The sequence below is a fragment of the Rutidosis leptorrhynchoides genome, chromosome 5, assembly GCF_046630445.1.
Source record: "Rutidosis leptorrhynchoides isolate AG116_Rl617_1_P2 chromosome 5, CSIRO_AGI_Rlap_v1, whole genome shotgun sequence".
Lineage (NCBI taxonomy): Eukaryota > Viridiplantae > Streptophyta > Magnoliopsida > Asterales > Asteraceae > Rutidosis > Rutidosis leptorrhynchoides.
In genome coordinates, this window is record NC_092337.1 from 209,142,260 (window position 1) to 209,165,935 (window position 23,676).

Here is a 23,676-nt window from a genome sequence, read left to right on the forward strand (position 1 = left end):
AAGGAATAAGTCCTTCGTATTGCACACATAAAATCCTTATGGAAGAAGGTCATAAAACGTATGTGCAACGCCAACGAAGACTAAATCCTAATATGCAAGATGTAGTTAAGAAAGAGATTATTAAACTGCTAGATGCGGGTCTAATTTATCCAATCTCTGATAGTCCATGGGTAAGCCCAGTTCAATGCGTGCCTAAGAAGGGTGGCATGACTGTCATTACAAATGAGAAAAATGAGCTTATTCCTACTAGGACTGTAACAGGATGGCGTGTGTGTATTGATTATAGAAAATTAAATGACGCCACCAGAAAAGATCACTTTCCCTTACCTTTCATAGATCAAATGTTGGAAAGATTAGCCGGAAATAGTTACTATTGTTTTCTAGATGGATTTTCCGGATATTTTTAAATTCCAATAGCACCCGAGGACCAAGAGAAAACCACGTTCACGTGCCCTTATGGTACTTTTGCTTACAAACGCATGCCATTTGGACTTTGTAACGCCCCTGTAACCTTTCAAAGGTGTTTGATGGCGATTTTTCACGACATGATAGAAGAATGCATGGAAGTTTTCATGGATGACTTTTCAGTCTTCGGTGATACATTTGAAACATGTCTAGTTAATCTGGAACGAATGCTTATTAGATGCGAACAATCAAATCTAGTACTTAATTGGGAGAAATGCCATTTCATGGTTAAAGAAGGCATCGTTCTTGGTCATAAAATTTCAAAAGAAGGAATTGAAGTGGATAGAGCTAAAGTAGATGTAATTGCTAAACTTCCACATCCCACCAATGTTAGAGGAGTTAGGAGTTTTCTAGGGCATGCCGGTTTTTACCGACGTTTCATAAAAGATTTTTCTAAAATTGCCACTCCTATGAATAAACTCCTAGAAAAAGATGCTCCATTCATCTTTTCAGATGAGTGTATCAAATCTTTTAATATTCTTAAAGAGAAACTAACTAATGCGCCGATCATGATAACACCAAATTGGAATCTACCATTTGAACTAATGTGCAATGCAAGTGATTTTGCAATGGGAGCCGTTTTAGGACAAAGGATTGAAAAACGATTTCAACCTATATATTATGCTAGTAAGACGTTACAAGGAGCACAAATGAACTATAAAACTACTGAAAAAGAACTCCTTGCTATTGTCTTTGCTTTTGACAAATTTCGATCATATCTCGTTCTAGCAAAAATGGTGGTCTATACCGACCATTCTGCTCTTAGATACCTATTTTCAAAACAAGATGCTAAACCAAGATTAATCCGTTGGATCTTACTCTTACAAGAGTTTGATATTGAAATCCGAGATAAAAGAGGAGCAGAAAATCTCGCCGCTGATCATCTTTCTCGTCTTGAAAATCCCGAATTAGAAGTTCTAAATGAATCGGCCATACAAGACAACTTTCCTGATGAATATCTATTGAAGATAGATTATAAAGAAATTCCATGGTTTGCAGACTATGCAAACTACTTAGTTTGTGGATTCCTTGAAAAAGGATTATCGTACCAAAGACGAAAGAAATTCTTCAGTGATATAAAACACTATTTTTGGGAAGATCCACATCTGTTTAAAAGTTGTCCCGATGGAATAATACGCCGATGTGTATTTGGAAATGAAGCTAGTAAAATATTAAACCATTGTCACACAGGACCAACAGGAGGGCATTATGGGCCTCAACTAACAGCAAGAAAAGTTTATGATGCTGGATTTTATTGGCCTACAATTTACAAAGACGCACACCTTCTTTGCAAATCCTGTTATGCTTGTCAAAGGGCCGAAAAAATAAGTCAACGTGATAAAATGCCACAAAATGTCATCCAAGTATGTGAAGTATTTGACATTTGGGGTATTGACTTTATGGGTCCATTTCCAAAATCTCATAATAATCTATATATACTCGTAGCCATTGATTATGTATCTAAATGGGCGGAAGCACAAGCTCTCCCAACTAACGATGCACGAGTTGTAGTCAACTTTTTAAAACGTCTTTTTGCAAGGTTTGGAACACCGAAAGCTTTAATAAGTGATCGGGGTACTCATTTCTGTAATAATCAACTTGAGAAAGTTCTTAAAAGATATGGAGTAACTCATAAAATCTCCACCACATATCATCCACAAACAAGTGGACAAGTTGAAAATACCAACCGAGCTTTAAAACGTATTCTAGAGAAAACCGTAGGATCAAATCCGAAGGAATAGTCCATTAAATTGGAGGATGCACTCTGGGCTTTTAGAACAGCCTACAAAACTCCAATTGGAACCACACGTTTTAGACTTGTTTATGGAAAAGCATGTCATCTTCCAGTAGAAATTGAACACAAAGCATTTTGGGCTTTGAAGACATGTAATCTTGATTTACATGAAGCTGGACGTCTACGATTAAGTCAACTAAACGAATTAGAAGAATTAAGACATGAAGCATACGAAAATTCGTTAATCTATAAAGAAAGAACGAAGAAATGGCATGATAAAAGAATCAGAAGTTCAAAAGAATTTAAAGAAGGAGACAGAGTTCTTCTTTTCAATTCACGATTCAAGCTATTTCCTGGAAAATTGAAATCAAGATGGTCTGGACCATTCATAGTCAAAAGAGTTTTCCCATACGGAACAGTAGAATTGATAAATTCAAATGGGAATGCATTTAAAGTTAACGGTCACAGAGATAAACATTACATACATGATCCGATGGAAGTCGACGACGAAGTTAATCACAATTTCGACACCACAGCTAACTAAGTGTGGGGAGAATCAAGTCTTTAAAGGATAATATGTATTTCTGTTAGAGTTAGATTGTCTATTTTTGTGTAGTTCTCGAAAATGGAATCCGAATGGTCTTTCCCTAGCAGACCCTAAAGAACTAGTCTTCTCCCCCCATTCTGAATTTTTATTTTTTTTTAGGTTTTTATAAAATGAAGACTGCCTGTGAACTAAACCATGGTCTAATGCTACACGCTTTGATCACTAAACGTAATAATGACACACTACTAAGTGAAATAGTATCAGTAATCAGAGAAAGAATGGACGGAGTTAGAAAAGAATCCAGATGCGAAGATAATAAGTTACAATTTGGTAAAGGAAAATCAAAATCCGCAGCGAAAAGAAGAGCACGACACCTAGAAAGATGTCACAAATGCGGAAAATGGTCACATGGAGGTAAATGTTCAAATAACCAAACCTATTCAAATACCGAATTTGTTACTTTATGCAGAGACGGACCGTTCATATGTTTAGAAGAAAAGACACTGAATGCTCGAGGTTACGCCTATGTAGCTATGGAAAACCAATTAAACCGACTATCTTATGAATGGGATAGATCATATAACTAAGAAATCTATTTCACAGGTATGTTTGTACAGTTTTTATTTTTTTTATTTTTAACCTTTTGATAATAAACGCTAATTTGTTCGCTAAAAAGTATTAAATTGGTATTGAATAAAATTAGGTTTGGCGGCCGAAATTATTGATATCATTCAAAAATTTATTACATCACTGCGAAATTTAACGTTTATTCTTAAGGTATAAATATCTTTAATCAATCAACCCAAAATATTTCAAAAATTCGTCATGAGTTAAATTAGGTCTTGGAACCGAAATTACTTTACCGAAAAGAGGGGCGCATATTTTTGATAATATTTGGTTGATTAAAGTGGGATAAAAAGCCAAAAAGATTTTTAATTTTATTTTTACCATGTTTTTAAAATTAATATATAAATCTTAAATTAATATTGTAAACTTTGTAAAAACAATATTTTTAAAATTGTAAATATTTGAAAAAATTAATATAAGTTTGGTGTGAATTTTTAATGTTATGCATTTTAAATTGTAAGTTTGGTGTGAATTTATAATATGAATTTTTAAATTAAGATTGGTGTGAATTTTTAATTTTTAAAATATGAATTTTATTTTTTTGCATTTCAAATTTTAAGTTTGGTATGAATTTTTAATATTAATTTTGAAATTTATATTTAAATTGTGTGAATTTAAAAACAAAAATTTACTTTATCTCATTAAGTTAAAAATATGATTTTTAAATTTCGTCGTAAGTTGAAGACTAGGTCTTTAAACCGAAATTGCTTTACCCGAGAGAGGGACGAGAACTTTTATTATCATTATTTTTAATCTTATTGAATTAAAGTATGCCAAAAACATTAAAAAACCCAAAAATCTTAGCTTTTAAAACAATCGCTACAAAAAGACAAATTTTAAAATTTTGTCGAAGGACGGACTAGGACATCGATCCGAAATGACCTCGTCCTAAATAACAAGGGAAACAAAATTTTAAAAATTAATTACTTAATTATTTTATAAGTTAATGATTATATTAAAAAAAAAAAAAAAAAAAAAAAACCAAACTCCGCGACTCGCGGAGTTTGAAGGCTTAAATGCCGCGAGTCGCGGGAGGACCGAAATACAGAAAAAATATAATAGCTAGAACAGATCGGTCCCAACCCACAAACACACCAAAACTGCGAACATACTGCACGAAAAACCCGAAAAATACACCCCAAAATCACAATTTTTAACCGTTAATCACCAAATTTTTTACTAAAATCATGTTGAGAAGGATGCTATCTAGGAATTACTCAAGAAAAACGGTAAATTTCTACACCTAAACACCATTTAATTCGAAAATTAGTGTTCTTGAGCAATTTTTTCCCCAATTTGATTTTGATGCTTTTTAGTGTAATTAGGCTTAAATTATTTATGTATTATGCTTGTATAACCTAGATTGATGCTATTTAACATGATTAGAAGCCTTAAACTTCAAATTTTGAGTAATCTAGGGTTTGTGTTCTTGAGCAATTTGGGGCTTTTTGATATAAATAGGTTATGGCCGATTTTTGTCATGAATTGTTGCTAAATTAAGTAGTGTAACATGTCTAGGTAGTTAAATGATCCAAACTTTGAGCCTAAACATGATTTTGAGAATTAAAGTGGACTTTTTCAAGTCTAAAATTCATGAACTTGATTTTTGAGAGATAATGCCATTTGAAACTTGTTTAATTGCTAGTAATGATTATTTTGACATGTTATTTGAGTTGAATGCTTATGAACTCGGCGAACATTTTCGTATATGCTATTTTGAAAAAGTGTAGATTTGATGAAAATATGAAAATGAGTTTAAGTTTGATATAAATTGATCATGTCATTGTAATTATTTTGATTGATGATTTTGCTGACACTAATGCATATTTGGATGCAAAAAAATTGTGTTTGATGTGTTTTGCAGACTGAAAGGGGTGAATCTTCATCCCAAGCCCGCAATGCTCCTGCTGAGAATGCAGAACAACAGGAGGTGGATAACTACTACAAGCAGGATATACCTCATCCAGTCATGACCTTTTCTGATATGCACTTGGAAGAGTTGCACCCGAACCTGAGATTTGACAGACTTTGGATAGATTATCCAAAATATCAAAGGGTTTTGCATACTCTTCATTCTAAGGTTGTTGAGGTACCGAGGGTCATAGAATGGGGACCCTTAGAAGCTGTAGAATTGGCCGGGCCAATTAGGGAATTACTTGTACAGAGGTATGGTAATTCTACTTTTAATGACTGGGTACGTTTATTCACCATGCGTAGACCTGTATATAAAGTATGGTGTGAAGAATTGTTATGTAGTATAGAGTTGAATGATCGGGTAGCTAGTTTAACCGATCGATCTTTTATTAGATTTTTGTTAGGCGGTTCGATGCGCCACATGTCTTTACTAGACATGGCTCAGGCTTTACGTATATATACGCCTGAGGAGTTAGCATCTGCCGATTGTAGAGGATTGATACTAAATGGTAGAAAGATAGATGAAAATTTTGATACACACGGTGTATGGAGTCAAATGACAAGCCATCACCGTTTCAGAGGGGAAAATTACTCTTATTTGGATATAGATAGAGCTGAATTAAGAGTAATTCATAGGTTTTTAGCTAATTCGATTACACAAAGGGGTAAGAACAAGGAAAAAGTAAATGAACAGGATTTGTTTTACCATATGTGTATTCGAGACCCACAAAGCGCTGTAAGTATACCGTATTGTGTGGGTTATTATTTATCAGCTATGGTTCGGGGGATGAGACCGCATAGCATAATAGGAGGTGGTATTTTTATTACTTTGATTGCTGAATATCTCGGTGTGGATATAAGTTGGGGGGGATTATTAGTCGAAGAACCAGAACCCCGCGATACTATAGGTTTAAATGTATACCATGGTGCGAAAGTTTTGAAGAGGCGAAATAACGCCGCAGTACCATACCATGGTAGACATCCACAGGTTGAGAGAAACCAACAGCAAGGTAATGTAGGAGGGGGAAATGAGATGCAAGAAATGCAAAGGTTTATAGCTTCACAGGAGTATGAAAATGCTAGACAAAGAGCATTTGAAGATTGGCAAGTTCATCAGAACCAAATCATAGCTCATTGCCAACATATAGGAAGAAACTATATTCCTACACCAAAACCCATATTCCCTCCCTGGTCTATAGAGATGCAACCACCGTATCCTACGTATAACCCTGCCGAAGCATTCTATAGCACCTATGGTTATGCTTGAAACCCCTATTGGTACCAGTATCATCCCTAGTCTACTTAGTTTTTTTTATTTTGTAATTTGTAATATTGATACATTTAATACTTATGTTAATATTGTAATATTTTTAAAATTTTCTAACTTCTTAGATTTTAATAATTTTTGAATGTGGGGTAATATACCAAACTTCAAAAATATGTATATATGTTTGCAGTTTATCTTATGTACACAACAAGGTAAAACAACGCATTTTCAAAGACTGGCATTAAGTTCAGCAAAAGCAACTAATTTTGACGACAAGATGCAAAATATATGTGAAATAACAACAAGACGGAATGAACAAATGATGTGCACCATTTATCATTCAGCAAACAAACGCCAATATGTTTGGAAACTTTGGTAAAATTTAATCAATTTCACACAAATCACCCTCAATAATTTAAATTGTTACTGATTTCTTGCAAATGAGGGCATTGCAAGATCTTAAGTGTGGGAAGGGGTTAAATTCTTTCGGATTTTAAAATTTTTATCTTAAACACTGGGTTACCATTAAAAATACTAGTAAAGCAGTAGTTGTATTAGAATCTAGTGCTCTCTGATAATAAAGAATAGCCCTAGTCTTATATACTGACTACCCAATTCTAGTAATATTTTTCAAAATTTTCAATTAAATGAACTCAAAATCATGTTTATACATATTTATGAACGATAAAACTAGGTTTTAACACCGAAATTATTGTTACCTCAAAAAGGACATAAATTGAGAAACAAACCAAAATGTTAAAATTCATTTAAAATGGAATAGAGGACGATAAAAAGGAAAATAAAAGCCAAGTGTGGGAATATTTACCAAGTTATCTTAAACATATGTCACATATATCTGTAACAAATAACTGAAAATACTTTTGCTTTGGACTAAACTAAACTGTTTTACCCGATGAAATGAAAAGAAGAGATGGATCTACACGATGAATCAATTCCATCATTAAAAGGAAGTAAAGTCTTCCGAAAAAGACACGCGCTTCTTGATTTAGGTCATGAAGTTGTCGTCCAGACCAGCTGTAGGTTGACGAAAAATTGAGAAAAGTCATCACTAAAATTAGCAGGAAATCCACGGACCTCAGCATTAAACAGGGTCGCCAAGTGGTCAGATTTATCCTAACCATGAGAAGGATTTATCTCGTAAAATGGGGGGGGGGCACCATGCAAATTAGCTTGATAAGACTAATGAATCAGATCCCCAGAAAGGATAATCTCCTTAAAAGATCAAAAATCAGCTTTTAAGCCTGATATTACTCAATCCTAGAGATTGACCTTAAAGATTGAGAATTCAAACTCATGGAATTCAATGATATCTAAACTCGAGCTTGAATGAGAAAATATTTTGATCAAAATTACAAATCGATTTGTTTTCTGAAAACCTATTTTTCAATGCGTTCATTACCATTGAACGTAAAATCCTAGGAATTCACCTGGAATTCATTAGGTCACCTGAATTAAATCGGGTGTCAACCGTAAGAACGGTGGTTGCATAGTGGTCAAAGACAGGACCTTGTGCCAGACTGAAAAATCATAAGGGTGAGCTTTACTATTGCTCCTACCAAGGATAGTAATTGCGTTCGACACGTTATAGACCATAATTAAAAGCATGTCAGGGGACATTGCCTTAACAGTTGCTTGTTCAACGCTTTCCTTTACAACCGGACGGTAGTTTACCGAAAGGTAATATACGGGACAAGTAAACTGGACGTGTTGCTTTCCAAATACAAGGTTAGCAAGTGGGTGACACAAAACCATAAGTTTTGAGCTAAAATTTTCAAATCTGAAACCCACCAAACCCACAAAAATATTTTGCAAACACCGGTGAAGGGTTATTCCGGAAAACTTATCTAGGGTAAAAACTAGATTTAATTTTCAAAAGATCAAATGTTTTCATAAAGATCCAATTTCCTTAATGGATCTAAATTTTTATAGTCATGTGGGACTGTAAACCATATCGTTACTACCATTGTTTATACCGCCGTATAGAAATCACTGATGTACAAAGTGTGAAGAATAAAGAAGTGATTCTAGTATTTCAAGACGATATTGCTTGAGGACAAGCAACGCTTAAGTGTGGGAATATTTGATAATGCTAAAAACGAACATATATTTCATAGCATTATCCCTCAAGAAAGACAAGCTTTTAGTTGCAATTGTTCTATTTACAAGTGATATTCGTTTAAATGATAAAAGGTGAAGACAAAAGACAGATTCGACGAATTGAAGACGCAAACGACCAAAAAGCTCAAAAGTACAAAAGACAATCAAAGAGGTTCCAATTATTGATAAGAAACGTCTCGAAATTACAAGAGTACAAGATTCAAAACGCAAAGTACAAAATATAAAATTGTACGCAAGGACGTTCGAAAATCCAGAACCGGGACCAGAGTCAACTCTCAACGCTCGACGCAACGGACTAAAAATTACAAGTCAACTATGCACATAAATATAATGTAATATTTAAACAATTCTTATAATTATTTAATATATTATATTTATTTATAAAACTGTCGGTAAACAAAGAGCCAAACTCGTGTGAGCTGTAAAAGCAAACTCCGCGACTCACGGAGTTTGAAGGCCAAAAGGGTCGCGAGTCGCGGAGCCCCAAGTTTTGAAACTCCCTATAAAAGCAACCGAATTCTGAGCATTTTTAATCATCATATATCCATCTCTCTATCTATATCGTATATATTTATATTTATATTTTAATTTTAATTTTAATTTTAATCCTTATAATAAGGGTATGTTAGCGAATGTTGTAAGGGTGTAAGTCGAAATTCTGTCCGTGTAACGCTACGCTATTTTTAATCATTGTAAGTTATGTTCAACCTTTTTAATTTAATGTCTCGTAGCTAAGTTATTATTATGCTTATTTAATCCGAAGTAATCATGATGTTGGGCTAATTACTAAAATTGGGTAATTGGACTTTGTACCATAATTGGGGTTTGGATAAAAGAACGACACTTGTGGAAATTAGACTATGGGCTATTAATGGGTTTTATATTTGTTTAACTAAATGATAGTTTGTTAATGTTAATATAAAGATTTACAATTGGGCGTCCCTATAAATTACCATATACACTCAATCGGACACGATGGGCGGGGTATTTATATGTACGAATAATCGTTCATTTAACCGGACACGGGAATGGATTAATAGCCACTAGAATAATTAAAACAGGGGTGAAATTATGTACAAGGACACTTGGTATAATTGATAACAAAATATTAAAACCTTGGGTTACACTCAGTCGACATCCTGGTGTAATTATTAAACAAAGTATTAAAATCTTGTTACAGTTTAAGTCCCCAATTAGTTGGAATATTTAACTTCGGGTATAAGGATAATTTGACGAGGATACTCGCACTTTATATTTATGACTGATGGACTGTTATGGACAAAAACCAGACGGACATATTAAATCATCCAGGACAAAGGACAATTAACCCATGGGCATAAAACTAAAATCAACACGTCAAACATCATGATTACGGAAGTTTAAATAAGCATAATTCTTTTATTTCATATTTAATTTCTTTTATTTTATATTTAATTGCACTTCTAATTATCGCATTTTTTATTATTTTATTTAATTGCACTTTTAATTATCATACTTTTTAATTATCGCAAGTTTATTTTATCGCACTTTTATTATTCACAATTTCATTATCGTTATTTACTTTACGCTTCGTTTAAAATTTAAAATCGACAAACCGGTCATTAAACGGTAAAAACCCCCCTTTATAATAATAATATTACTTATATATATATATTTGTATTTTTATAAAAGTAAACTAATATAGCGTTAAGCTTTGTTTAAAGATTTCCCTGTGGAACGAACCGGACTTACTAAAAACTACACTACTGTACGATTAGGTACACTGCCTATAAGTGTTGTAGCAAGGTTTAAGTATATCCATTCAATAAATAAATAAATATCTTGTGTAAAATTGTATCGTATTTAATAGTATTTTCTTGTAAAATTTAATAAGTATTCTATATACACCTCGCGAAACATCAACAATATTAATAGTATTATAAGTGGTGTTATTAATAAAATTATTGACATTATTGTTAATATCATTATAACTAATAATAAAATTTTAATGTTAGATATTATGATTAATATTATTATTAATATATTATTATTAAGAATTATTATTATGAATTAATATCATTATCATTATTTTGTTATTAGAAAATAATACAATCTATATTTTTTTTATCATTTATAAATTAGTATATTCTATTATTATTATTATTAGTGTTTCTATTTTTTTATTTTATTATCTGTATTATTAATATATTATTATTTTTATTACCATTTATAATATTAGGTATAATATTAACACAATTATATAAAAAGATTACTTATAAAATGTAATTGCAGAAATATATAAAAACAACACAGATGAATATATACGTATACATAAATACTTATACTGGTATTCATATATTAATACATTATATAATTATATATAAATATAGAATACAGATTTACGTGTATATCTAAATATATATATGTACGCAGATACAGATTATTCAAATTATGAATAACCAGATAAATATATATATATACTAAGTTGTTTATGAAAACCAAATACAGGATCGACTTTTGTACATATCCACATCGAAATATATTAGTTTTGGATATATCTGCTTAACTGCATCCTTCATAATCGAATTCAATCTAATTCTGTTAACAATCAACATCCACTTTATATTTTTTTATTTATATTTGTGTACTGATCCACCATATGTATGACGACCCAAAGAAATTAGCAAACAAACTCTAATTCAATCTAGTGAGCTGTAAAGTTATCAATTATCCTCTAAATAACCATCCATTAACACGATTGAAGGAAATAAAAGAAATTCAATTTCAATTTTTTTAAAATATATGTCGACTGCCTCTGTTTTAGTTCTATTATCCAAGAACTCGATTCCTTAATAAATTCTAAAATCTATAAATGTCATCGTGTTAAAAATCATCCATTTGAACTATCTGTAAGTTTATAAACTCCAATTTCGTTTCTTGAATTCAAATTTCAAAGGTCAAACTTCAATTTCAAAAAGTCAATGAATGTGTTCATCAAGAAATTCAAGATCGTTTTTACGTTTTATGTTAAATTAGCAATTCAGATAGTTTCAAATGAGGATTTGCAACCTTTTTCAAGAAGTAAGTTTTAGTTAAAACGACCTAGAAATTTGAATTTGATTTTGAGTTCATCGTGGTAACTAAACTCTGCTACTGCTTCGTTCCTTTAAATTGTTTTTCTATTTTAATTATAGATATCAGTTATCTATCGATTCTGTTTACTTTATGAACCCTAAGAAGAATTTATGGTGTTATTTCTATGGTTGAATTGGACCCTGGTCGATTGGTTAGCGAGGAAGAAAGAAAATAGCAGATTAAGTATGGTATATATATATATAATTAAATTGAGAATTAATTCAGAAAACTCGAAACAGAAGAATGGTTGGGCTTGTTGTTGGAGGCTGAGGGTCTCAGGTTCGAACCTGAGAAAGGGCTGTTGTTTCTTTTTCTTGCCTTAATTTTTGTGAGGTAGCATTCTTTTTATTATTATTATCATTATTATTATTATTATTATTATTATTATTATTATTATTATTATTATTATTATTATTATTATTATTATTATTATTATTATTATTATTAGAATCATAATTAATATTATTATTAGTATCATTTTCAATTATTGTTGTTGTTAATTGTTATTATTATTAATATCATTAATATGTTATTAGAATAATTAAAATTATTATTATTATGGTTACTACTAGTATAACCATTATTATTATTATTAACATGATTAGGATTATTAATATTATTATCATTAATATTAAAATTTATATCATTTTATAAATATTAACATTATAAATATGTTTATAATTATTAATATTATCAATACTAATATTATCGTTATTGTAGTGTTATTATTATTGTATTATTATTATTAGTATTATGATTTCGAGGATATTAAGTATATTAATAACATAAATATATAATAAAAGATAATAGGATAAAGATTATAGAAAATAGTTGTAAGTATACGAATACATGTAAAAGTTATGATTATAGGTACAAATTAATGTTATAAGAAACTATAGTCGTTATCATAGAAATTTGACACGAAGATTATGATAATGAATAGAATTATTATTATTGTTATTAGAAAAACAATACAAGTTATTATTATTTTTCACTAATATTAGTATTAATATCATTTTTGTAATTATTAGTTTTACTATTATTATTATTAACATAAGTATCAATTTTAACAATATCGTTATTATTATTAGTATTATCGATATTAAGAAAGTTATTATTATTAGAAAATCATTATTATCAAAACTATCATTTTATTACAAATAGCTATTTTGTACCTAAAATATACTTAAAACATATATTATAATTATATTAATAGTTTATATACCTACATATCAAACATAATAACAATATTTATATAAATAATTATATATAACAAACTAATGATATTTTTATATAATACTAACCACACACACACACACACACATATATATATATATATATATATATATATATATATATATATATATATATATATATATATATATATATATATATATATATATATATATATATATATATATATATATATTAATATAACAAAATATATGGATATTAAACATTTTGAATATATAAACAAACTAAATAAGTATAATATATAATTTAAGATAATATATAAACTTGTTCGATTACGATTATACATTTTGATTTATATACAAATGATATAGGTTCGTGAATCCAAGGCCAACCCTGCATTGTTCAATATAGTCATATGTATTTTTACTACAAAATACATTAGGTGAGTTTCATTTGCTCCATTTTTAAATGCTTTTGCAATATATATTTTTGGGACTGAGAAGTAATCGAAACTACATTATATGGTTGAATGGATCGAAGCCGAATATGCCCATTTTAGCCTGGTAATCTAAAAATTAGGGAATATCACTTATTTTGAGAATTAGTGCACCCCTAATTGACGCGAATCCTAAAGATAGATCTATTGGGCCTAACGAACTCCATCCAAAGTACCGGATGATTTAGTACTTCGATGTTGTTTTATATCATGTCCGAAGGATTTCCCGGAATGATAGGGGATATTCTTATATACATCTTGTTAATATCGGTTACCAGGTGTTCAATCCATATGAATGATATTTTTGTCTCTATGCATGGGATGTATATTATGAGAACTGGAAATGAAAATTCTTGTGGTCTATTAAAATGATGAAAATGAATGATTATGATAAACTAATGAACTCACCAACCTTTTGGTTGACACTTTAAAGCATGTTTATTCTCAGGTACGAAAGAAATCTTCTGCTGTGCATTTTCTCATATTAGAAATATTACTTGGAGTCATTCATGACATATTTCAAAAGACGTTGCATTCGAGTCGTCGAGTTCATCAAGATTATTACTAAGTCAATTATAGTTGGATATATTATGAAATGGTATGCATGCCGTCAACTGTCAATGTAATGAAAGTTTGTCTTTTAAAAACGAATGAAATGTTTGTAAAATGTATCATATAGAGGTTAAGTACCTCGCGATGTAACCAAATGTAATGTATTCGTCCAGATGGATTAGGACGGGTCGTCTCATATATGAACGGGTCCTTTCAGTTGGTATCAGAGCGGTGATCTTAGCGAACCTGGTCAGGCATTAGTGTGTCTAACTGATAGTTGTTTAGATGCATTAGTGACTCTGGACTTCGACCGTGTCTGCATGTCAAAAGTTTTGCTTATCATTTCGTATCGAAAATTACCTGCTTATCATTCTTAGGGAATCACTTGCTTATCACTCTTAGTCTAAACACATCTTACTGCATTGATTGCATGAATAGTGTATAGACAAAAATTCATATCTTAACGTATCTGTTACTGTAGACTTTATCTGACACGTTTCCTTAATTTCCTCCGTAATCTACGAGATCTTCTGTACTATACATAGATATTCTATGTAATTAGAATATCATCCGATATCCGAAAATCATTTCATAAAATCCTTTACCTAACCGTGCAAGATGAATTCCGCAACCAGTTCAAGTTCGTCGGATTCCGATAACTATTCCGATATGGATTTTCACTCGAGCTCCGAAAGCAGTGTAACCGGAATGGATCAACCGATTAGCCATCATCTATTCTGGATGAATTGGGGCTGGGTTCGTAGCCTCCTCAATCATTGGAGACAAGAAGAAGGTGATCCTTTTCATCCACCACATTCCCCTCTTGGCGAAGAACATGAAGCACTTACCGGCGAACCTGTCCGAAACACCATTTTCTCTCTCATTTCCAGAGTATCTCGTCACGATTATATACTATACCAAATTCTAGATCATATTTATCCGCTCGTCTGAACCGACAATCACCCCAGTGTAATAGAAGAAGTCAACGAGCTTCGCGCTCGGGTAGTGGCTTTGGAGAATATGGTGGAAAAGGTACAAACACCAGCAGCAGCACCAGCAGCATAACCAGTACCATCATCACCAACGTCAATAGTACCATTACCACCACCAACAACAACCGCATCGCAAACCTCAACTTCACAATCTGTCACACGAACATCAACGTCATACGCACCATAGATACCAAGGAGTACCAACAACAATGAACGATGAAGTTTTAATTCATAACTTCATTGAAGAAATATTCTGCGAAGAATATGTGGTTTCTAAAAGTTTTAGAGATTATTTATTCTAGCTCAAACCGAAATCAAATGAGTTTAATATCAAATTGACTCATTAAATCCATAATTACAGCTGAAGAAAATATATATGTATATATACTTTCATAAAGATTGTAATTAAAAAAATTCTTTTGTACAAATTGTTAATGGTGAAAATATTTTAACGGGTAGGTAATACCCTAAAGATATTTAGATTTCACATTAATAAGTTACACTGTACATTCTTCGAATCTGATTCAATAATCATTTACTATCCTACTTACAACCACAGAAGTACGAATCTGTTCATCACAGAATAACCATTTTCATTCAATTTTATATTTGGATTTTGACCTATCAGAATCCAACAAGTGGCATAATGAAGAAAACATTGGACAAAATAAAATTTGTTAGAAACAAACAAATTAACTATGAGAAAAATTTTGTTAAGAATTGACGCTAACTGTTCCTAGCTAACTGATTACATTTTATTTATCGCAATTTATATTCTCGCAATCTTATTTATCGTCATTTAATTTCTGTTATTTATTTTACGCACTTTAAATATCGGGACACGTATACACGGTTTTGACATATCATATCGTCGCATCTATATATATTATTAGGAATAACCATAGACACTCTATATGCAGTAATGTTTGAGTTAGCTATACAGGGTTGAGGTTGATTCTATAATAATATATATACTTTGAGTTGTGATCGAGTCTGAAACATGTATATAATGAGTCACGACACGTATTAATTAATTTGAATATTATATATTAAACTATATATGAATTGTTGAACTACAAATTGTGGACTGCTAACCGTGGACTGTCAACATTGGACAATTAAAATGAATTAAAATATTGATTATAACATATAAAACTAAACAATTCTTCAAGTTTGCCACTTGATTTCATCTTAAAGTTCATTTGTATCTTGACGATTACAATTTGCGTTCAAACCTTTCATGATTCTTGAGAACACCTCAGTATAGAGGATGAACCAATCGCACTTCATCTACGGAAGAAAAGATTGATGCATATAGTTATGCACCTGAAAACACACGGAACCTGAGTAAACGCTTAACACGTATCTGTGCTACCTCCTTTGGCATTGTTATTACCGAAATAACATTGCAATTTTTTTTTCAAATTAACCAATTTTGTCACAGCTCCAGCTAAACAACATCGTACCTTTCATTATAAATATTCTCGATACTTCTGAAGATATTTTCATAACTATTCTTATCTGAAATCATTTATCTATTCACGCTATCTACGTTACATCATAAAAGAAACTGTTTTAGTTTCTAAATTATGAAAAAAAAAAATTCGAATTTAAAATATGGATGTCTTTGAAGTAATATTGGGAACTGAAGCATGAGTTAGTATAATATAATGACACTTGATCAACGTGATTATATTACAGTAAGTCATGCTGAGTTTCTAATGGAACGTGATGATTTACAGACCATAATGTCATCATGTGCCATGTTACACGACTCTTACATCCTATTTAACTTATAAACATATCAAGAACATATTTTCTTGATAGTTCTATCTTTTCCCGTAACTTCTGGTAATTTAACCAATCAATATCGTGCTATTATGTCCATTTCTACTTAGAACATTAGGATTATTCGAAACTCCATACCTATGAACTCTGGACCATTATTCGCTTGATTTAAAGTCGGGAAGAGAAAACAAAAGAATGAAGATCTGAAATAAAAATGGGAGTATAAACCACAGTAAATTGGAGAGAGTATTAACTGTGGATGTCAATGATTATAGAAGAACAGAAGCAGAGACATCGAAATATAAGGGAAGATATAAAACCCAACAACAACTCAGAAATTACAAACCGTGGATATTAACACGAATAGCAATATAAAGACATGGTAGAATTAAGAATAGTATCACTCCAAGGTAATAGTAGAAGAAAACAGATTCCTCCTGTGGAAGTTGAAAAAGGAGAATGATTGTTATGATAGTAAGGATAAGAACAAGGATCAGAACTGAATTAAGCATTTTCACAATCTTTTGAATTTGGGAATTGAATATAGAAGTGGTGAGAATAATGGAACGGAAGAGTTTAATTTATAATGGAAATATCAGACAAAGTAAATATAGGCAGATCTCCGCATTTAATTAGAGAGATTCTAATTTCCTGAATTACCAGTGAATCAGATCTTATAGATTTCAAAGATTTTCTTTAATCCATTGAATTCCGGAATTCAACCCTGGCTACGTCAAAAGCTAAGGCGAATCTCTATCTTTTGCGATAGCTTCTCATATACGCTCCGAATAACTTAATTATTCTATTTAAATACTTAGCGGTGATAAAACTCTAGTTATCAACTCAAATTCGTCATGAAAACATTCTTATTGTTAACCATGATGACCACACTCAAATTTCGGGACGAAATTTCTTTAACGGGTAGGTACTGTGACGACCCGGAAATTTCCGATCAAATTTAAACTTAAATCTTATATGATTTCGATAAGATAAGCAAAGTCTTTAATGTTGAGTTTCAAAAAGTTTGAACTGTTCAATATATTCATTTGACCTTCGACTGCTCTCGATGATTCACGAACAATTGTTATAAATGAACATGTATAGATAAATAAATATAAGTAATAATGTGAAATTATAAAATATAATCTTTAAGAATTGAATATGTAAAATAATAATAATAATAATATACAAGGTAACAAAGTGATATTTAAAAATAAAATTATATATAAGTGTATATGATTTCTAAAAATAATTCTTATGATGTATTCCTGAATATAGATAAAAGTTTAACTATTATATGTAATTAAAATGAATTCATATATATAAATATATAAGATTTTTTTATATTATAATAAAATTGTATGAATAATAATTATTCTATAAAAGTTATTATGTAATATATTATATGATTATTATATATTACATATATATATATATATATATATATATATATATATATATATATATATATATATATATATATATATATATATATATATATATATATATAAAATACAAGTTAAAATATATACGTTATAATATTATTACTTTCATTCTTAAAATAAATATTAATATTAATATCATGATTAATAATATTAAATTACAAATATGATAATTGATATATAAAAGGTTATATCATTATTATTATTAATATTATTAGTATTATTATAATTAGTATTAATATAATTAATTATCATTTGTATTATCATTATTAATTATTAATTTCATGAAGATTAATAAGAATCATAATAATAATAATAATAATAATAATAATAATAATAATAATAATAATAATAATTATTATTATTATTATTATTATAAATATTATTATTTGTATTTAGATTATTATTAATATAATTATAATTACTAATCAATAATAAAATTTTATAAAATAATACGTATGAATTAGGAATTAGAATCAGATACAGATCAACAATTCAATTGGCCATCTCCAGCAAACTGTATCTGTTTCTTGTTATTTTCTCCAATCTGTTAGATGTCTGAATCGGATTATCAATACGTTCCAAATCCAGTACATATCGATCACATCCTTTATAATTTTTTATTTTTTCCCCAATCTTCCTTGTTTGATTCAAAGATGTTGTCGACTACTTTACCCTATAAGTAAATCGAATTGTGCAGTGATATGGGTTAATTCATTCATCTCTTTCATTACCTTTATCAATTAACACCCTTACAGTCCTTATTTGATTTAATTCAAACATAAAGATATGAAGAACACAACTACCCTGTTCGCGTGTAAATTTTTTTTGAAAAACCTTAATTTGAATTCAAATGCAAAATGTATTAATTTAGAGTTGTTAGGAATGATATATTCAAATTATCTGTAAGTTTTCATCCTTAATTTCTCTTATCAAGCTTGAATTTTCAAGTCAAACCTTATAACTAAATAGTCAAACAATCTGTTCTTGAAGAAAATTTGAGTTTGATTTTACTTTTTAAGTCAAATTGTTGATTCAGTTAGTTTCTAGGAAGGAATTGCAAACCTTTTCATGTTAGAAGTTTTATCTAAAACAAACTGTAAATCAAAATTTGAGTTTGGGTTTTGAATGTTCATCGTGAGTCTGTTACACAGCAGATTGGTCTTTTTTTTTTAATTTCGTTTGCTGATAAGATATTCAAGCATCACCACACATTTCTGTTTCAATTTATAATATAATCCAAAATTTAAAACTTGGTTATACCTTGGGTTGATTTCTGTCAACTGGTATGGAAGAAGAGGAGGAACAGAAATTTATACGAGCTAAATTAATTAGGATCAGATTTAAATCAGAAAGACGCAATTGGTTCGATGGTTAAAAGGAGAGTCGTGTGAGCGGGAGGTCACGGGTTTGAGTCCCGTCTAGGCCAAATCTTTTTAGTGAAGGGTATATTTTTTATTTATTTATTTTTTTTATCATTATTATTATTATTATTATTATTATTATTATTATTATTATTATTATTATTATTATTATTGTTATTATTAATATTATTATGTTTATTGATTATTAATGTTATTATAACTACTAAAGTAGTAATTACCATTTATTATTATTAGTATTATGAGGTTAGTTACAATTATGGTTATTTTTATTATTGATAAGTTTATTTATTATTATCACTATCAAAATGGAAATTAACATCTTATCATTAATAGTAGTATTATTATTATTATTAAAACTATTTTCTTTAGTAGTAAAATTATAGTTATTATTATTAGTATTATTATTATTAACAATATCTTTATTATTAGTAAACCATTATTATCAAAACTATAAATTTATTTTATGTACATAAAAGTATACATATTACATATACCATAATTATATTAACATTTTATATAACTGTATATCAAACAAGTATATATATATATTTTTCCTATAAATACCTTCGTATAACAAATTACTAATTTTAAATAATACTAAACATATATATATATATATATATATATATATATATATATATATATATATATATATATATATATATATATATATATATATATATATATATATATATATATATATTATATAAATATATGGACATATATATATATATATATATTAAAATAACTAAATGAATAGATATCAATCACTTTAAGAAATATATATATATATATATATATATATATATATATATATATATATATATATATATATATATATATATATATATATATATATATATATATATATATATATATATATTGTGACGCCCCGTACTAAATCATCATGTACGGACCATCATCAACAGGATCATTACAAGGTTAAGTACTATATGCGTTTTCAAAACAGAGTTGCATTCATTAAATAAAGTGACGTCATAACAAACGTCGAATGTTTTACAATTCAAAAGTATGCTTCACTAAGTAGAAGCATTAAATAAGTGTACGTGACCACAAAGGTCGTTACATAACATAGTTTCAAAAGTAAATAAGTTTGAATGCAAGATAAGTAGTCATGCGATAACAACCCTAAGCAGCGGGTTCTACAGCACGACTAGTATGATAGCGGAAGCGACTTCAAGCACCTGAGAAATACACGCTTAAAAAGGTCAACACAAAGGTTGGTGAGCTATAGTTTAAGTATAACAGTAATGTAAGTAGGCCACGAGATTTCGGTGCTACAACGAGCGTTTCAAAAGTATGTAAAAGTATATGCTTAACCGCGGGCACCCGGTAACTAACTTAACGTTTATGTACCCCCTGAAAGTGCACATGGCAAGTGCGTATAACCTCGAAGTATTAAACACTCGTTAAATGCTAGCGCGACTAGCCCGAGTGGGGATGTCAAACCCTATGGATCCATATCTAAGATTCGCGTTCACAGTTCAAAAACCAATGATTAAACGTTACCGAGCTAAAGGGAATGTTTCTGCCGTTATATAACCCACACATATATAAAGTTTAAGTACTCGTGCCTATTATGTAAAACATAAAATGCGCATGTATTCTCAGTTCCCAAAATAAGTTAAAGTAAAAAGGGAAAGCTATAACTCACAATGATAAGTAGCGGTAAAATAGTAGTAATGTAGAGTCGGGAAAGTGTGCAAATAATCGGTCCAAAAGTCCTCAACCTAAGTCAAATAGTACTAAGTCAGTAGCTTGTCTTAAAAGGTTTATAATTATGTAAATAAGGTCATAAGGGTCATCATCAATCATCATCAAACGAAAGGTATAGGTATGTTTTGTTCATAAAAGAAGTTTTAAAACAAAGGCTGACTTCGGTCAGTCACCACAGTCTCTATACCTACTGAAATAAGGTGAGACCAGTGGCCATGGCTCCGTCTATGAGTCCCTTAAGGGTGGTAAAAATCTCAGAAGCAAACTCGTCTTATTTTGACCGTGGCGACGGTTTAAGTGCGAGTAGGTCAGAATTTTCTGCACAACGTTAAAGGACCTAGTGACGATCGGAGGGCCATAAATCCTAAACCGTAACTCGTATTAAGACGAGTCCTAAACGAAAAATTATCTACTCGAACAGAGCTAACTGAATATAACAGTTACAGTAGCCCAGGTGTTCGGGTCTGACTCAGAAAACAGTAAACAGAAAACAGAAACAGGAAACAGAAAAGTAAATGGACCTAGTGACGATCGGAGGGCCATAGACTCTAAACCGTAACTCGTATGAAGACGAGTCTTATATGAAAAGTTATCTACTCGAAAAGTCATATCTAAAAATCAAGGTTAGATCAGCCCAGACCTAATGGTCAGTTACGAATTCAGCTGATCAGAAAGTTGGACAGAAACAGTAAGTTTTAAATGGATTCCGGTGGTTTGGTGCTTGATGCTCATCACGGTTCTCATCCTTGATGTATATAGCTTCAAGTGTACAACTCGTTGATGTGTTAGCATCATCTTGACCAAGGTTTGACCATCATAACCCTTGTGTGAGTCTATGATATGAAGCACAACTCACTTTAGAGTTGCATGAAGGTTGATGAACCAAAGTTGCATCAAGGTCATAGATTCAACACATGCATGTAATGTAAAAATAACATTGTACTATAATTTGAAAATAAACTAAATAAATCAAGATCTTAAGTGGTAGTACATAGTTTTTAGATTGATCTAAAGTTGTTAAGTAAATCTTATGTTCTTGAACCTTTTTAAAGTTAATCTTTAGTTCAAGAGAAACGAGATCAAAGTTAACTTGTAACACTTGACCATCCACAACCAAAATCACGATTTTAAAAGATGAACAAATGAGAAAAATAAAGTAATTACACAAGTAGTAAGTTCATGGGTTTCATACTTTTAAAGATTCAAGCCTAAGTCTTGATCTTTAGAAAGTAAACTTTTAAGTTTACTTCATGAACACAAGTATGCTCACAACACATGAACTTTTATCCTTCAAAACAATAAAGGTAGAACATAAACTAGAGAGTTTTGTTCTTGCATGTTCTTGTTAACACAAGATAAATAAAGAATCAAACTAGAAAGTTTGCTCCTTAGTAATTAGTATGTATTATCAAGGAACTAGTAAGCAAAACAACTATAAGTAAGTAACAAGAACAAGAACAAGTAACAACAAGTAAATGATGATGATTAGAGGGGTGTTTTGGTTCGGTTTTAGCAAGGAGGAAGAAGAGGGAATTGCTCAAAGTTACTTACAAGAACTAGAGAGTAAAAGGAGAGAAATTAGTTGCAAGTTTGAAGTGTGTGTGAGAAATGAGAAAGCAAGAGATTATGTAGTCAAACTTGGAAACCAAAAACCCCCCTTCCCATGCTCTCTTGGCCGTGAACCTCCCACCAATGGGGGAGGGAGTTGCTCACTCAATGTGCATGCTTCTTTGACTAAGGGTGAATGGTTAAAGGGTAACTTTGTGGGGTAAGTGTGCAAGTAAGTGGTAAATAAGTTTCTTACCATGTTTTTCATCTAGGTAACTCCTAAAGTGATACTTACATAAGTGTTGGGCTAATTAAGTCCATTAAAGTGTAGGGTGGGCTTATAAGTCCACAATCATGAGTCCATAACATTTAACAAGCCCAAGTTCAAGTAATTCACAAATTAATCCATCTAAAGCCCAAGTAATTAACTAATAACTATAGTTAATCAAAATAATTAATAAAATTAATTATGAATGTAAATAATACTTGAAAATATTATTCGTGCAAGTTCCGGGTGTCGCAAGGGCGTTTCGGGCAATTAAAGTCAAGTTCGGGCAATCATGGAAACAAGTAAATGTAATAACATACATTTGTTTAATCACAAGTATTAATAATAATAATTATTAATAAATAAAAGTTGGAAAATCCAGGGTCGTTACATTACCCACCTGTTAAAGAAAATTTCGTCCCGAAATTTTAAGCTGAATCTGAAGGTGATGGAGGAGGTGGAAAAA